General features: G+C 41.9%; 1 long non-coding RNA gene across 1 annotated transcript in view; it reads left to right on the top strand.

The window, feature by feature from the left end:
- LOC125320387 overlaps window positions 1-17,304 on the top strand; it is a 52,867-nt gene that overhangs the window by 754 nt on the left and 34,809 nt on the right. Inside the window, exons 2-4 of the long non-coding RNA XR_007201097.1 lie at window positions 253-356; window positions 3,811-3,893; window positions 13,284-13,336. This is a non-coding gene — a long non-coding RNA (uncharacterized LOC125320387). The remainder of the gene's footprint in view (window positions 1-252; window positions 357-3,810; window positions 3,894-13,283; window positions 13,337-17,304) is intronic.

Below are 17,304 nucleotides of genomic sequence, written 5' to 3'. Positions count from 1 at the left end.
TGTGCTGTGGGGAGGACAGGAGGATGTGAAGGCTAGTGAAATTCTTAAAAATACAGTAACTGACATGAATGTTAGTTTCTGTAAATGTATATATAATATACATATATAATACAGAGTTCTGTGTAATCTAGTAACAGGAAAAATAATAAGCGGTCTTTTTGACAGGACTTTTATCTGCATCTCTCTCTCCTTCTCTCTCTCTCTCACATCTTTCTGTTTGTCTCCTCTATATTCTGCTTTTATTACAAGAAGTTTGTTAATACGACATGTCAACGTTGCTGGCTTCAGACTGCAGCACTTTTTTACAAAACCAGACTGAAAAAATTACCCCAAACCTCCACTTAATGGCACAACTGGTATGTATAAATAAAATCTTCATTTTTTAAAGTGACGTGGATGTGGTTTACTCTATAGCCTCAGTAATTTAAACAGCACCTATCTGCTGCAGATAGAGTTGCTATGCATCTCTCTACTAGTGAGTTTGAAAATTCGAACCCGGCTTTGATTTATTTCCTCTCTATCAGTGATAAATGCGCCATAATTAGCTAATCTCAAAGCCATTATTTACAACTGGGGCAGACAAAGGGAAAAACTGATGATCCAGCACTTAACTCGGTTTGAAATTATGAAACTGAAAAAAATGTTTAGGTCTCGTCTCGGAACCGGACAGCCTATCCGATAACAACAACAACAACAATAACAGTAACAACGGCGACAAATTCATCCATTAATTATAGCTGATACTTTTTTCGGCCGAGAATGTACTTGTACCATCTCTGAGATTCAAAAAACTAAGCATCTGCTGTCAATCTTCTCTCTCCCCCTTTGTTGCTGTGTTAAGGAGAGGACCTAAATCTGCACTGCCCAAATGCGCGGGCGGTGGGCACGGGCACAGAGGAGGAAGCCCACGGCTACACGCGCAGGGAGTGCTCGCCATTCCCGCCCCGCCAGCCCCGCCCGAGCCGGGTGCGGGGTGGCCCCGAGTGCGGCGGGGCTGATGGCGAGTGCGAACAGTGGCCGGCGGGCAGCGGAGTCCCCCGCAGCAGCGGCCGCGCGCGGGGGCCGAGGTCGCCGTGCGCCGGCCGGGGCTGCCCGCCGATGTCCACCGATTTCCTCAGCGTTTTGCGTTAAATCCTGAGACTTTTCCCTTTCTCTTCCTTTTTGACTGTGGGAATACGGCTTTCTAGTAATATCCCAATCCCCCGGTCCCGCCACCCGGGGAGGATAGGCAAGCTTCGTTTGATCTGGAAATGAGAGGGAAGACGGGAAATAGAACATCTATGAAAATAACAAGGAGGGAATGAAGAAATTCGATTAGGAAATTTAAATTAAAAAAAAAAAAGAAGAAGAAGAAGAAGAAGAAATTAGAAGACAAGGAAAACAAAACAAAACCCGAGGGGCGTTGGGGTAGGGGCAGAGCAACGGTGCCTGGTGTTAGCACGCGCTGATTGTCCAAGAGAAGAGGTGCAAATGTTCTTTGTTCCGAGATGCCTTGTCAGGGGCGCACACAAGTCATCCTTATAGTGAAAAAATATTAGCACTTTGAGAAAGAATAAATGAAAAGGAAGAAAAAGAAGGGAAAACAGAATCTATCAAAACAGAATCTCCCCACCCTGTTTATCATTCGTGGGGCAAAAAAACCCCAAAAACAAAACCAAAAAACAAACCAACACAAACCAACATAATCTGCAACCTTTCCAGTTGCAACTCGCTCTCCCCCTCGCTCTCTACTCTTCTCTCCCTCCCAAACAAACAATGAATTACAGATGATCGCCCCGTGCCCACTGTAATGCGGCGACATGGAACAAACCGGGAGGGACCGGGCAGGGGAGGGAAGTGAAGGGCTGCAGGGATGGGCACCCAGGGCAGTGCGGGACTAGCCCCCTTCGACAGGGCCAAAATCTCCTCCTTGCTCTTCTTCTTCGTCTTCCTTCTCTTGTCTAATGAAGGATTGATTGAGACATATGCGTAATGCCTGATGCTACTTAGCCCTTGAAAAAAACAATCCAGGCTCTGAACTCCAAAGAATTTTGCATAGGATTTTGGTTCTGAGAAATGCCCCTGTTTGTCCTAAATCCAGCCACAAAGGAGGGGGTTGGGTGAGGGGACATCTGTTTAATTTGGAGCAATAAATATGCCGGATCTGTGGCTGTTTGGGGGTTTCCATTTTTAAAGATGATTAATCCCACCTCCACCCCCCTTTCCAATTCGACTGTAAAGAAATGGATTAGGAATGGTATCAAGAAGGATTATTCATTTATATCAGGCAGATGGAGCTGTACAGTAGGGTTTCAAAGAAACAAAGAAAATGGTTTCTAAATGGTTGTTTGGCATGAATTATTTGGTGGATTTGCAAACAAGCAAGGCGAAGCACTGTACAGCAAGATGTAGAGGAAACCCATCTGGCACCTTTCCCATTCCTGTCTGGGGCTGGAGGGGTTTCCAGACAGGTAGTGGAGGAGTCGCTGAGCAGACCTGGCCCGAAGGGAGCGGGCCGGCGAGCATGAGGCTGCTCTTCCCTCCGGCAGCCAAGAGCCTCCCGCCTGCGCGAGCTGCCCGAGGCTTTGGGCTGGCCTGGTGATTGCTGGCGACTGCACCTGCGGGGCGCGCCGCAGACCCGACTCCGCACAGCCGGACCCCTGTAGGCTCTGGGGCACCGCGGGACAGGAACACGGTGGGGTCCTGCCTGCCCTCCCCGCTTCCCCACCCACCTCTCCTCCTCCCCACCTGGCCCTCTCGGCTCAGCCGCTCGCAAAGCTCAGGGCTGAGGCAGGAGCTGGGGGGAAAGGGAGGAGGACAAACAATAAAGAAGCGACTAACTTTTGGAAGTGTTTTCATCGCGATCCGCCCCCCGCGCATTTCTGTTTCTCCCGGAATTTTTCAGTCAGCCCCGCGCTGAAATCTCCGGCCATTTCAAACAGTTACAAATATGATTGACACGGATGTTAATAGTTTGTTTTTGTGCAAAGCGGATCTGCAAATTTCCAACACAAACACACTGTGTAGATCAGATGTTAGGTATAAAAATGGTTTATTGATTGAAATAATAGAAGCATTATTTTGATTTGTCCTGACATGCTGACTGATTTATAGATTCCTGCCCCATTGATTTCTTCTTGTCCGGGCAGAGGGAAATGATCAAATCTCATGAAAATGCCCTGTTCTGCTAATTAAGAACCTGAGGTGCATATTTTCTTTCTTTCTTTCTTTTTCTTTCTTTCTCTCTTTCTCTCGTTCTCTCTTTCTCTCTTTCTTTCTTCTCGTTTCTTTCCCTCTCTCTCTATCTCTCTATTTTTCTTTCTTTCTGCTGGGATATACCAGATTTATTCTCTATTCCATGGACTTGGTGTGCGTATGTGTATATTTTTTATCTTTTATACATCTGTTTTCACTTTGCACTTTCAATGAGCAGACAATAGTGAGAGAAACATCTGAAAATGCAAGGAGACAGAGTTGCATATGTGTTTCATTTCTGCGGGCTAGTCGGAGAAAACAACAAAAGGACAGCTGGGGGGGGGGGGGGGGTGTGGAATAAAACACACAGTTACAAAGGGGATTGTGACCCTGTAAGAGGGAAAGGCGAGTACAACGAAAAAGGACTGCAAAAAGTAAGGAAGAACTGTAGAACTGAAGCAGGAAAAAGTGTCAAGGAACACTAATCCAGAACAAGAATAAGAAGTTAAAAGCCCGTTTGGCTGGATGTTCCCTAGCCTTTTTTAAAAGAAGAGTTAGAGGAAAGACATGTTGGTCCGGATAAACAAACTGGGAAGATGCACCTGCTGAATGTATGTATCTGATCTTTCTACACAGATGCGTGTGTGTTTATCCATCTATAAACTTATATAGGGAGATCTAGAGCATCCCAACAGTAATTGCAATCGTGCATCGAAGAGGTAAGTCTCACAATTCTGTCTTTTACGAACGTGGAATCAAAACCTCTGAGTAGCCAGCAATAGTGACATCCCAGGCAGTAACATTGTCTGTTCGCCAGAAGATCTCGTTTTGCCCTGGAAAAGACGATCAAACGGAGCCAGGGTCCACTCAGGAAAGTAAAAGGGATGGCGGGGGTGGGGAGAGGAGGGGTGTCGGGGGGAGGGAATAAGAGTGGGTGCATGTGGATTTAATACCAGTGAAAGTATTACAGGGGGATCAGATTTAGCGAGCGAGCGAGAGGGAGCTTTTGAACATCTGTCTAATGCAGCTAATAGAAGTGACATTAGTGATATTGGAGAGAGAGAGACACCAGCGCCGATCGGTCTGGGATTACGGGAGCCTACCCAATCCGATTAGCCGCTGCCCCTCTCCTGCCAGCGGCGGAGGCCGAGCCCGGGCCGCCGCCGCCACGGGAGCGGCCCCCCTCCGCGCCCCTCTGCGCGCCCCTGCGCGCCCATCCGCGCCCCTCCGCGCCCCTCCGCTCCGCTGCGAGCCCCGCACAGCCCCAGTCCCCGGCGCTGCTCTCCCTCTTAGCGCTGCCCCCGGCACCGGTTCTGTCCCTTCGCAGAATGACTCCTGTGGGGCAGAGCCGCAGCTCGGCGGTGCCGATCAAGCCTCTCGGGTTTAAAATTCATCGATACACCGCGATGAAATTCCACCCCGCTCGCGAGGAAACCTTTATTCTCCGGCTAATTGTAATTTACAGTTACGCTTTACACCTCATCACGTAGGAGGTTAGGAAACAAGATTCTTCCATATAATTATTGTCCTCCTTAATCCTATTCCACCGCATATCACCTCGCACCGCAAAGTCCTATTGTTCCCTCCTACCCATTGTAGGTAGTAATTTAAACTAGTATATATAGAAAAAATTCCAGTCTGCATAATTTTAAACATCACACCCACGCCTCTGTGCCCGAAGCAAAACGCATCAATGAAGGTAGAAGGGCGGCCGGCAGCACCGGGCAGGGTTATACAGCGCCGGGTTCCCCTCGCCGGCCGAGCGGGCGGTTACCGGCGCCGCCGGGCCAGGATGCCCTCTGCTTTTGGATGGGTTAAGAGGTATTTTCCTTCTAGTTTTCTTATCGAGGCGACTAATTTCAAAGCTCTCCTTGATTAATGGCAGGCAAGTTACGCAGAAACATACAGTTATGAACTCCTTCCACCTAAGTAAATGTCTCCTGCCCACACGCACCGCATGCTTTACAATCCTTGCTTAACTGTGACTATAGCCTTAAAGCGCATCTCTCTAGTTCTCCAGTGCAGGGAAAATGCCTGCAGTTTGTACCTCCAGGCATTACAACATGCCTCAGCCCAGCTGAAAACAACACTGCAGCTGGAGTTCGGCCGGCCGCAGAGGAGTGTCACTGCCGGCAGCTCTGCCAGGGACGCTGCCAGGGGCTACCGTGGGGCTCTCGAGTACTATCAGATTCAGCCTTGTGCCTGACTCTTCACAAGCTGTTTTACCACCCGGTAGGAGCTACCCGAAGCATGATTCAAAGGCTGACTAGCATCCAGCTCATTAATTACAGAAAATTGATGCCCTGCTTAAAATTCACAGCAGTGAATTTGTAACGTTCACATTTCTATGCGACAGTCATCTTGCAGTGAGATAACATCTAACAGCTCCTGAGTTTCCCCCTTGTAAAATTGTGGGAATAGCATGGCAAAGGCCAAAAAGTCTCTCTGTTGCTCATTCACACACAGTGCACACACCAGAGTATTGTGCAGCAGTTCCATGATTTGTAGCACATCAGTATAATATCCACCTCTGAGAAACTACACTGGTGAGGGGTTTTTTGTTTGATTGGTTGGGAGATTCTTGAATGGACATTAAAACCTTTCTTGTTATAAACCTTTCTTGTCCAGGTGAGCAAATTTTACTAATCTTTCATATCTACATATCAGGCACCAAAGCTGTTTTAAATTAAAAAATCCCAATTTTTAATGGTAACAATCTAGTCTGCATCAGCTTCTTAATTAGATATAGTTAAGGCAAAGAGCCGATGTTAGAATTAGGAGATATCACAATTGAAGAAGGTATGTAATTAGGACCGTATAAAGTCATGGCTTGCCACCCATTCATCTCTGAACCTTTTCCATTTAAACAAGAAAACAAGCAGTTTATGAGAAATATTCCCCAGTTCCTAATAATCCTTATTTTCCACAATGTTCAGCAACTATTTTCAGAACCAAAGTTCATAAACTTAACCTGGGAATCCAAATAGTCTTAGAAGAACAAATTCCATCCTGCCCTCAGGCCCTATATTCCTTTTGTTCTCGTATTTCTGTTTATTGAATAGTTGTGTTTCTTTCAAGTGATACACTCTTGAGTTACTGTTTTCTTACTAACTCTCTGATGTTCTTAAAAAACCAAATAGCTTGCATCATCCAGGTCATTCTTTGTTCTGAAACAGAGGGTTTTACACTAGGTGGATGCTAGATATATTCAGAGGGTGGCCAGTAGGAGACAGCGACAGTTTGGGGATCGTAGCGTCTCTGTACTATGTGCACGTGCAGCTCAAAACACTAGAGAATTTTGGCACAAATTTGTGCTTCTGTAGTGAGGATGATGATCAATATCTTGGATCCTGTTTTCTGGATCCCCAGACTTCATATGAATTATGTTTATAGATTAATATGTGGTGCCCTAAATAGATTTCCTTCATTTTACTGTTTCTTAATTTTTCATTGGAGTTTTTTAACCATATATATTTCTAAATTTTAATGCATACTTAAAGTAAAAGATTGAAATTAAATAATTATGTAACAGATTCAGTTTATAGAAGGAGAATGGTGAAAACATATATATCTACTATTTAATACAATGCTGGATTTTACCCTGCAGTGGGCAGCATGCATTTCTTTTTTTCTAGTACTTTCCATTATTTTTAGTAGGTTTTATTTATATACTGCAGTCTTTGAAAATATATCTAAGACATTCCATATGAGCATGCAGTGGATTCCAAAATGCACCCACTCTGATGTGGAATAATACCTATTTTAAAGCCCTTTTATGTCATCAGTGAAGTGCTCAAATTCCTCCTTACATCTCTGACACTTCAGAATGGCACATGCCTTGTACTGGGAACTCTGAGGATGAGAAAATGAATATGATATTGAATATCAAAATATCAAGAGCAGAAACCACTACTCTATAAGGGTAATTTTAAGTTACCAATGCAGAGAATATCTAGATGCAATTGTCTGCAGATGGGACCAAGCCAGACTAGAGGTTCCTCTACTTAGATGAATATTCTCATCATGAAAGAAGAGGTCTTTTTGCTCTATTAGCTGAAGACCAGCACCATACAGTACACAAATTCCAGAGTAGTCATGGACAAGAGGAGTGGCTTTTAGAGAATAATTAATTGGCAGATTGTCTTTTGGATATTATTACAGCTGTTCCTGCTGATTATGTCAGAGGCCAAACCCTGGTAGGCCATACACTATTCAAACCTGGAACCAGAATGCTAGTCTCTGCTTGGTTTTTCTTTTGTAAGCTGGAAAGCCTACCTCCTGTTTTGGTTTGTTTACTTGTGATTCTCATACTAAGAACACCACCGTACCTGAACTTTAAGTCCAGTTGTATTAGCTAAAACTTCACAGTTTAGATAAAATGTCTGAGGTAAAGCTTAGGAAAAAATGTAGAGAAATTTAAGAGAAAAGACAGAGAAAAAGTATGTCTTAGAGGAAAAAAGGGTATGATGAAAAATATGGATTAGAAAGAAGGAAGGGAAACTTGACATATTTTTCTTTTACCAAGCAATATTTTTGAGTAGTTCTTTGGAAGAGGCAATTCTTTGTCACACCATTCCCTCTTGTCCCTTAAATATGTATGTATTTCCCATGTTACTGTGGCCAACTATACCAAGGAACAAAGGGACTGGGAGACGTAAGAAAGTCTCAACACACAGAAGGAAGAGTACACATTCAAGAAGAAGTGAGGTGGTCCATGTTCTTACCTCTTCAGGATCATCTTTCATGCACACACAGGCACACCATGTATGTCCTTTGAACTGCTTCTCAGCAAATATTGCTTAAGCAGCTGATTGTGCCAACATATCATGTTAGTAACTCTACTAGTGCTGAGAGGGAAGAGTGAAGGACCAAGATGGAGGGGTATTCTCAACATCTACATTTGATTGCCTATAAACCAACCAGGTAAACATCAACAGTGCTGTCTTTATACCCCACATGTGTAATGTGTTGGTAATCATGACAGGAGTGTGTTAGAATGGGACTGACCAGCTGATGGGGATGGATTCTTAATGGTACTTTTCTGTGTCCTTTTTAAAATATGATTTGGAGACTTGGAAGAATACAAAGCAGATGACAGTGGTAGTGTTTGGCATTGCTGTGGGCAAGGCACTCAGGCAGCTGATGCACCCTTACTCATATTGCTCTGCCAGAGAACCCCCTAACTTGGAAAGTAATTGAGTAAAGCTGCTTCTTGTTTACACTGGAGTGAATCAAATATAGCTCAGTAAAAATCCATGCAGTTCTACTGGTGCAAGCCTTCTGTGTAAGTGATGTGAGAATCAAGCCCAATTTCATCAGCCATTGCAAAGGGATAATTTATGATTTGGGCTGTTCAGCTGCTGCCACAGTGCTTGAGCCTGGGATCAGTGGTGTTTAGGAATTAGTGCATCTTATGCCACACACAGGGTGAGAAGAGGGCTGAATTGGGGTTTGTACTCCTGTTAACATCAGGGAGTGGGTGGGCATGTCTCACGGATGCTTGCATGGTGCAAGTGGAGAACAGCTCTGAGCCTCGAGGAGTTGTCTGGGATGCTAGGCATGTTTCTCCATGTTTTATTAGGCAGGCCATGTGAAACACTATAAATGCCAAGATTTTTATTAAAAGGTGTATCAATGCTTTGTGATAGTCATATTAGCTGAAAATATGATCTTTCCTGTCTTGTCTGAACTCCTTTTATCTCCTTACTATTACCTGTCACCAGGGATAGTTCTGTCCCTTTCAGTTCTGTTTCCTGGATCCTGGCTTTACTGTTTGGAAATACTGTTTTGAAAGCTTGCAGGAGATTGTATCTTCATCAACTAAAAAGACAAATAAATACAGAGTGAGAAGCTTGCTTTGCCAAGCAATTAAACTCTTAATTTTTGCAGTGTAATTCTGGAAATAAGTCTGGGTTTTTGTGCACTGGCCTAAATGCAATTTTAATTTCACTGTGTGTCTAAATGGGGAAAGGTTGACTAGGGGATGTGACATCATACTTAGCAGTAGGACTCAGCCATTCATTTGGAACATCATGAGCTGTGCTAAAAGGAAGAACTTGTTTTTAAAAACAAATTGTGCTTAAGGTATTCCTGAGTTTTGGCAGGAGAATGAGGGGCACCCAAGGGAGATCATTGCAAGCTTCCCATGCCTCCCCTGGTTTGGAATTCACTCATCAGCAAATAGAAACCAAATCTCGATTGTGGCAGCACTGCATATAACTAACTGCTTGGCCACCCATTGCAAAAAATCATGTCCTATATTTTCATTTGGTTTCATTCCCACAAATTCTGACCCGCACAATTGATGGGAACTATCTGTTTCTAGCAAAAAAACCCAGGCATTTGGCAAAACAAAAAGTCCCATTTAATCAGGTGTATTTTTAATCTCACTACCTTTTTGTTCTCTAAAATTGTTCTCTGTTCAGCACTAGTGCTATTATTTTACTAAAGAAATAGCAGGGCTTTGTTATTTCCTGCAAATGTTTGTGTCTTGAATGCCTGTGTCTCAGATATATTCAGGGGTTGACTTTGCCTGTTGTGCTTTCAAAATTCAGGAGATTAGCATTAAGCTTTGGCAACGATTTATGCTGTTGCCAAAGATCTTTGGACAAATGTGGAATTAAAAAATACTACTGATGCTAATAATTTTTGTGGGCCAAATTCAACTATGTCATAATTGACAGGACAAGTTGCATGCATTGTTGATCAGATAGAGAATGACGAGGCATATATACTTACAACAGGGTAACTTGTCTAAGGCTGGCCTTGAATCTGTAAAAATAGGGTAACTCAAACAGGCGTGTACATATGTGGTGTGTGAGTGTGTGCATATTGGGGAAAGTAAAGCTTTATCCCACACTGTCTGTAGAAAAAAACCTTAATCTGGATTTATTTGTATTTCATTCCCAGAGTGACGTAAAAGAGTCTTAAGGCCAATCTGTACTGCACAAGGGAGTCAGGTGCAGAGATATGTGTGCTGAGAGCTAGAGAGCTCAGAAAGGGAGTCAGCCCTGTGGCAGCAGCAGTGGCACCGTGCGGGGAGAGCCCCTTGGCTCCAGTACTGCAGAGCTTGGCTGCTTGGCAGAGACACCCCTGGTTGTGAGGAGGGGTTCCAGTGTCACTCACACACCAGTGCTTCTACCACCTGCCTTCACACAGTCATCACTTGCTCCTTTTGCCATCAGTGCTCCATGGTTTTAACTCCTTGACCAGTTTCAGTTTTTTACTTCCAAGCTCTAATTATAGCCTTCAGATGCTCTTTGGCTTTTTTCTCTTCCTGGAAGAAAAAAACCGTCTTAACCCTCCTAACTAATTTGTGCTACAAGCCTGACCTATCACCTACTATCGACCTGTCCTGGGTTGCAGTGTGTTCTATTACCATCCTCATGAGCTGTTGAAACCAGGAGGGGCAGTGTTTCCTTGCCTTCTCCCTCCTGACTACCTTCTGTTAATGAGCCTATCAACGCCTGGCCTCATGACTCATCATTCCATTGTGAGATGCTCCACCCAGAGGGAGGAACCAAGCATTCCATCCTGGATATAATCTGAGATTCCGTAGCACACACACCCTTTCCACTGGATTTCCAGAGGACAGGAGCCACCACTGGACCTTCTGAGAAAGAGCAGGCCCTTTCTATGGGATCACTGCTTCAACAGAACCACATCCATCACTTCAGGAGGACTGCAGCCCCCATTTTATTGGACTTCTACCGCCACCCTGACTAACAGGGTGTCAGGTTGTATCCTGACTATGTCAGTTTGAACCAGTGTTTTCTTTTCTTGTTTTTTTCATTTTCTTTAATTTCCCTATTAAATTGCTATTCTGACTTTGTGCCTCCCACTGGTTTGTTTCAAAGTAGTACACTACCCCAGATACCCCATGCTTCCAGGGCTTCCCCATTCCTACCTGTGCAGTCCTGGTATGGAGCATGGACAGGTCCCATTTTGTGACTCCAACCTTGACTTACAAAGCAGAAGCGGGACACATTCACTGTCATCTCCTGATAACCTTCAGACTGGCTGAGACAATGAAATACTTATTTCTTTAATTAGAAACAACTTCTCTATTCACTGTAGAGCTTTCTCATTACTGACCTAGCAGTGATTAAGACAGACACCACATGACCCTTTGAACTGTGGGCAAACTGCAGAACATGTTAAGACCAACAGATGTGTTAAAACTCTTCCCTTCTGGTGAAATGAAAGGCAAATTAAGTGTCAAGTTACAAAATAGCTGGAGACAATAGAAGCCACAGCTGGAGATATATAGACCTGAGCAAAGGACTGTTTGAGGAAGATTGAGTGAGCCTGTAATAGGATGCAAACTGAAGCTGCTGCTGGTATAAAAAGTTCTTGCCCCTCTTCGAGCCTTTTATTCCCACCATTGCACCTCTCCTCTGCTCTGTGCTGACCTCCGTGTTTGTGTAATGCAGTGGCAGCTGGAACAGGGAATAGCATGGCTAAAAATCACCTAGTGAAAAAATACCCTAAATTTATGACAGTAGTTCAGCGGCACAAAGTCTGAATAGCTAGCACTGTGAAGACATAACTAGCAAGATCCCTGGCCCTAGTCCAAAATCCAAGGGAATAAGTAGTCATTTGACATTCCATGTGTGAGTGGAAAAGTGAGAGAGGAGTATGACTCTGGGTAGAAGTAAGAGAAGGACGTTTTCCGATGCAGGGTTGACTAAGAAAACATACAGGTGAGGAAACCAAACAGCTTTATGCTTCTGAGCTGTGTGATACACTGACACCTCACACTGATGCATGAACTTGATTCCAGCAATGAAATGTTTGTTTTGTAGAATACATTTCCTCAGCCACCACAAACTATTTTATAAGAACTCGATATTGTATAACGGCTTGTGTCCTAGCATTCAAGCTAGGTTTCACGTTTTTAAAGCACACAACCTTTCAACATGTGTGTTCCCACAGAGGCTGTCCTTAAAGCTCGTATCAGAGTAGAGACCTTTATATGACCCCTGTGACATCTGCCTTTGTATGACTTGAGAAGAGATCTGAGACCCAGAATAGAAATGCCTCCAAGACTCTGCTTCCTTCTGCATACAGTGCTTAATATAAGATGGAATTTATTCGGTTTCAGTACAAATTTAAATATCAATTTCTTAATGCTAATATACAAAAATACACAGAAAAGTAAACATGCATGCTTTGACAAGTATCAGTTATATATAAGTATATCAGGATACTTTTCTTAATCTTTCTGAAGCAATAAAATGCTAGTATGCCTTATAGATCATGGAATGAGGTAAAACAAGTGTTATTATGAAATCATGAAGGTGATGCTGTTTTCTAAGGACCTATAGTCAATATCATCTGGCTATTCTTATTTTAAACATCTCCTACTCTGGGTTGTTTTCCATGAGATTTCTGGAAGACATTTTTCCCCATAATAAAATAAATTCATATTCATTTACCATAATGAAATTCAAAGTAACTTTCAGTTTAGGGTTTTAGCTTCTGATAACAATTTCTTATGTAAAGCAGATGTTATTTTAAGTCTCTCTCTCTCTTGCTTGCTCAAGGAAGAGTGTAATGGGCTTTGGTTGGCTATCTATAGCAACTCTAGAATATTTAGCTCTTTTATTTTAGCGCACTGCAATTTAATTAATTTATAATATTTAGGAGGTTAACACCAAAGTCCATTTGATAAAATGAATTTTATGTGTTATTTATAGGGAAGACACTTAAGGATTTCAGTAATTCTTAAAAACATTTATAATTTTTTCTTCTTTTTGTTTTACACTATATTTTATAGGTCTTCATTGGTATTTGATGTAAGTTTTGAACTTCAGGTTTATGTCTCAACACCTCGCAACAAATTTTGTAAATATTCTGTGGGGGCTTGGTCCTGAAACATAAACACTTCTTATTGAGGCACTGAGGAAAAACAGACCCCCTCATTTATTATGTGATATCCAGGAGGCTAAAGAGATTTTGATCTCTTTTTTTCAGGAACATCTTCTTCAGTAAGAATAATGAAATGTCATCATGCTGAGGTGAATCATAATAAATGTTATGTCTTGGTTGACACTGAAAAATAAATCAAAGAAAGTTGTGAGAAATATTGGTGACTTTTTTTTCCACAGAGATTTGGACCAGCTCTATAAATTAAACAGTACGTGATGACAGCTTTGAGGCGGTAAGTAAACCATTCAGTAGATAATCTCCATAGTAACAAAAAAAAGTTTAACCATCTCAAACCAAAATAGCACATCTGGACCTGGCTGCGTCATATGGAAAAAGGGAACATTTTATTGTTGTCAAAAGTCACAGCACACAAGAAAACTACACAGCTTAATACTTGTTAGTAGAAATCAGTGAAGTACAAGCAATGTGTTTGGGAAGATTCTGATCCTATAAGTCCTTATCTATGTGCTCACTTTTATGCTGTGTAAGGATCCTGTTGTGTTCCATCTGCTGTTTGCAAGTTAGGCATAAAAACAGGCTCTCCCTTAATGAATATGGAGTCCAGTCCTGAAAATTCTTGCTCATGAAAGTAGTCCTAAATCATTAACAGAATTCATTTGAGTACTAACTGATGCACTGCATTCCTAATTAGCAGTATTTGATTTTAATTGCACTAGACTTCAAAGCTGAAGACCTATTTTACAAGACAAATTCTTTAGTGCTAAAGATGGAATCATTTAATTGGTGTGGGTGCAGAAACTCGGAGATAAAGACTGAACTGCTGAAGAGAATGCAAAATTTTCTTCAGTAAGGACAAGGCTGTGTGTGACATCCATATCTCTCCCTGAGAACAAAATGGCGCAGGGGCTCCACTCTGCCTCTTGTTCAAGCTGCATAAACTCTGAGTCAAGCCTTGCTAAACTAGTGCATAGCTGATGGTAGGCATTTACATGGTGGTTTTTAGGAGCTGTGAAGGGTGCAGTTGCTCCTTTGTCAAAACCCTCACTTTTGGCTTCTCTATGGGGTGTAAATTTGCCCCTTCCTAAGCCTCCAAATAAGCAGGGAAGGAAACAGGTACAACCTTCATTCTGTCTTTTTGATTAATTTCCCATTTCAGCTAGCTCATTAGCATGGGGGTATGTAGCAATTTGTAGGCATGGGCTATAGCACAAATTGTGTCTCTGAGATAAACGGTTCCAGAGTTTGTGCTTCCTGAGGTTTTTCCTGGACTGGAGTGTTTATGCATCTCCTTTTGCTCAGGCTCAGGTCTGATCAGATAGACACACTTTGGGTCTCCAAAACTGTGAATAACTGTGTCACTAATCAGTTCTCTGGGACTCTGTGAGAGCTCTGCATCCAGTCTTGACCTCCTGAAGGCGGTCACCTCTGACAGGCTTTTCTAGTATGTTTTCAGCTCATCCTCATCCATACTTCAATACAGTTAAAGCTACAACACCCAGGAGGTAGCTCAGTCTACTTTGTCAATTCAATCCTTTTCATCCGTTGGAATGTGCCAGGAGAGCTAAAAAGGGCCAACATGGGTTCCAGAAGGAGGACTAGAGAGATCTCTAGATTTATGGCAATAATAGTAACAGACAGCAATTTTCACACAGCCTCATTTCTGGTGCTGCCTCCTTCCTCATGGTGCCACAGCATGGATTATGTTTCTGTCTTTCTGCACTAACTTATTCTTCCTAAGGTCTACAAGTTCACTTTTAGTTCTGGTGCCTGGACAGACCTAGCGCCAGAAAGTCCTGTGGATGGGGATGTTCCTGTGTGAGTGGGTTCTTCTTCACCTTGCTCATAGAGGACAGAGTCTGCCCATAGAAAAGCCTGCCATGATTCAGACCTCTCTAAAGAAGAGTTCTAGTTTGAAGGGAGAATCCTGTTTCCACTGGATGCACCGATAATATTCCCTAAGACTGACCTAAAATGATAGCTGCAGTCACAAGCCAGGAATTGCAAAGTCTTGGCACAACAACGTATGCAGTAACAAATGATTTGACATAAATCCTTCCAAGACAAAAAAATCATGCAGTGTAGAGACAGGTTTATAAAGCTGGGTGATGAAGCAAGGTCAGTATCTCTAATCTAAATGCAGCAATACTCGTATTGTATCACAAGAAGCTTCCTAAGCAACCTTTCCGCAGCTCACTGAAAGCATGTACTTCACAATCTTCCCTTTCATGCTTCCTTTGTTAAATAATTTATTAAGGAGGTTTTGGATGTGATTCTCATCAGCACATATTTATCTTTTAATGCAAGTATTTCCATCGTCTGTGCCCTCTCCCTTTGGCTGTATGAGCATGCTGGGCATTGTTTTTGACTGGAGTGGAGGGTATGTGGGCAATGAATTATTGCATTGCACAAAAACATCCTTTACAATTTAAGGTTGCCAGAGCTTCAGCAGCTCTGAGACCCCAGCTCAGATTTTAATAATGTGTTGCTAAAAAGGGGGGTTAAATGTTGTTTATACATTACATTTCTGGACAAGGCAAATTTCACTTTCACCTGCCAATGGCTAACTGATAAATATACTCTGGTAGAAGTTCAACAGCAGTGGGCCAGTGAGTTAGATAAATACCACAAGACACCATAAGCATTGAAGGTTAGTCTTTTCCCAGCTCTCACATTCCAGTAGATATAAACTCTTTTCTTAAAAAAGATTAAAAATAAATAAATCCTCTTTGCAAGGTAAGAAAAAATTAAAATGTGTATTCAAAACACAAAATAAGTTCATCTCAGAGTCTATTGCAGTTATCTGCTAGGTTTCCTGCGTCTTAGATGTTAATTATGATTTAATCAAAATTTGTGGTCAATTTTTAAGTATAAAAGCATCTCATATGACTGGTTGCCAATTCTGAAGTCTAAAGGCCTTGCTTTATATTGCTGTAGTAGAACAGAAAATATAATCAAAGTCTGACCTTCAACTTTAATCCTATAAACAGAGAATTTGCTTACTTTACCTTGGAAACGGATGTGATTCATCACAGTAGCTCATAAATAACATGTCAAACTGTTAGACCGATCAATGAAAATAAGTTATTGAAAAATAATGTGATTGTAAAGTCCCTATGTAAACTAGCTTAGTGTTATTTTAAAATGAGGAAGGCTTTCAGATTGAGGTAAATATTTTTTTAAGGAGAATAGTTACTATGTAATAAATGCAGTAAACATTAAACATATTTGCCCTAAGCAAGATATTCTTTTTCATGAAAAGTACCTTAATGTAAATAAGCATTAAAGCTCCAGAGGAAGAATCGGGCTCCACTTAGATCAAGACTGCAAATGGCAGGTTACCTAAACTGTCTGTTGCTTATCACCATGCCTGAAACAAAAACAGAGAGTGAACTCTTGTCCACATGGGAGCCCACAGGAATGGTTCAGTCACGAAAAACCTGCATCTGAGACCTCAAAGCTGAAAGCAGAAGTTCTGAGATGTGAACTGGATTAATTAAGTCTCCACTTTTTCTTTGTGGGTATTGACTCTGAAGTCTGACAACAGCAATTTAAATAGGAATTTGCTGTTTCATGGCTTATGTTTTCAACAGGAATACCCAGATAATGGAGTACTTCGCAGAAGGTGAAATGGATGCAAAAAGTGTGATTTTAAAATTCTTTGATGTAGGAGCATCGCACACATTTAAACAACATGACTATATGGGGATATTGAACTGAACTGAATATCAAAATGAATAACCTAAATTTGCGGCATGTGTATTACTGACTTTTACTCTCCAGTTAACCAGAAAGCTATTTTGCTGAACAGAAGGTTGAAGCTGATTAGCCTGCTGTGTCAGAATCAGACCTTGTCCAGCATTTATATCTACCAGCTGAAGTTTGTTTGCACTCCTTGTGTCAGTAATAGTGGAGACAGGCAAGTTATTGTGAGGCCAAAATATAAATAACATTTTTCATCCTACTTTAGTACAAAGCATTTGTTTGTACATGATGGAGTCTTTCAATATAAATAATTAATGTGTGAATAGATTGCCTTGCTGTTCAATGAGACTGGGAGGTGATGGAGTTTTATTGGATGACAGGTATGTACCTTCCTTTTTACCTTTTATTGGTACCATAAAAATAATTGAAAAATTCTCTTTTTACCTTACACAGGAATCACTTTGCTGAGCTTATGCAATAAATATGTAAAGAAAGAATATAATATAAACAATGATGTTTTTGTGAATAATTTTCTGA

Source organism: Corvus hawaiiensis, chromosome Z (genome assembly GCF_020740725.1).
Source record: "Corvus hawaiiensis isolate bCorHaw1 chromosome Z, bCorHaw1.pri.cur, whole genome shotgun sequence".
NCBI classification, from domain to species: Eukaryota; Metazoa; Chordata; class Aves; order Passeriformes; family Corvidae; genus Corvus; species Corvus hawaiiensis.
Note: the sequence above shows the minus strand (reverse complement) of the source record. Positions and strands in the feature narration are given on the sequence as shown.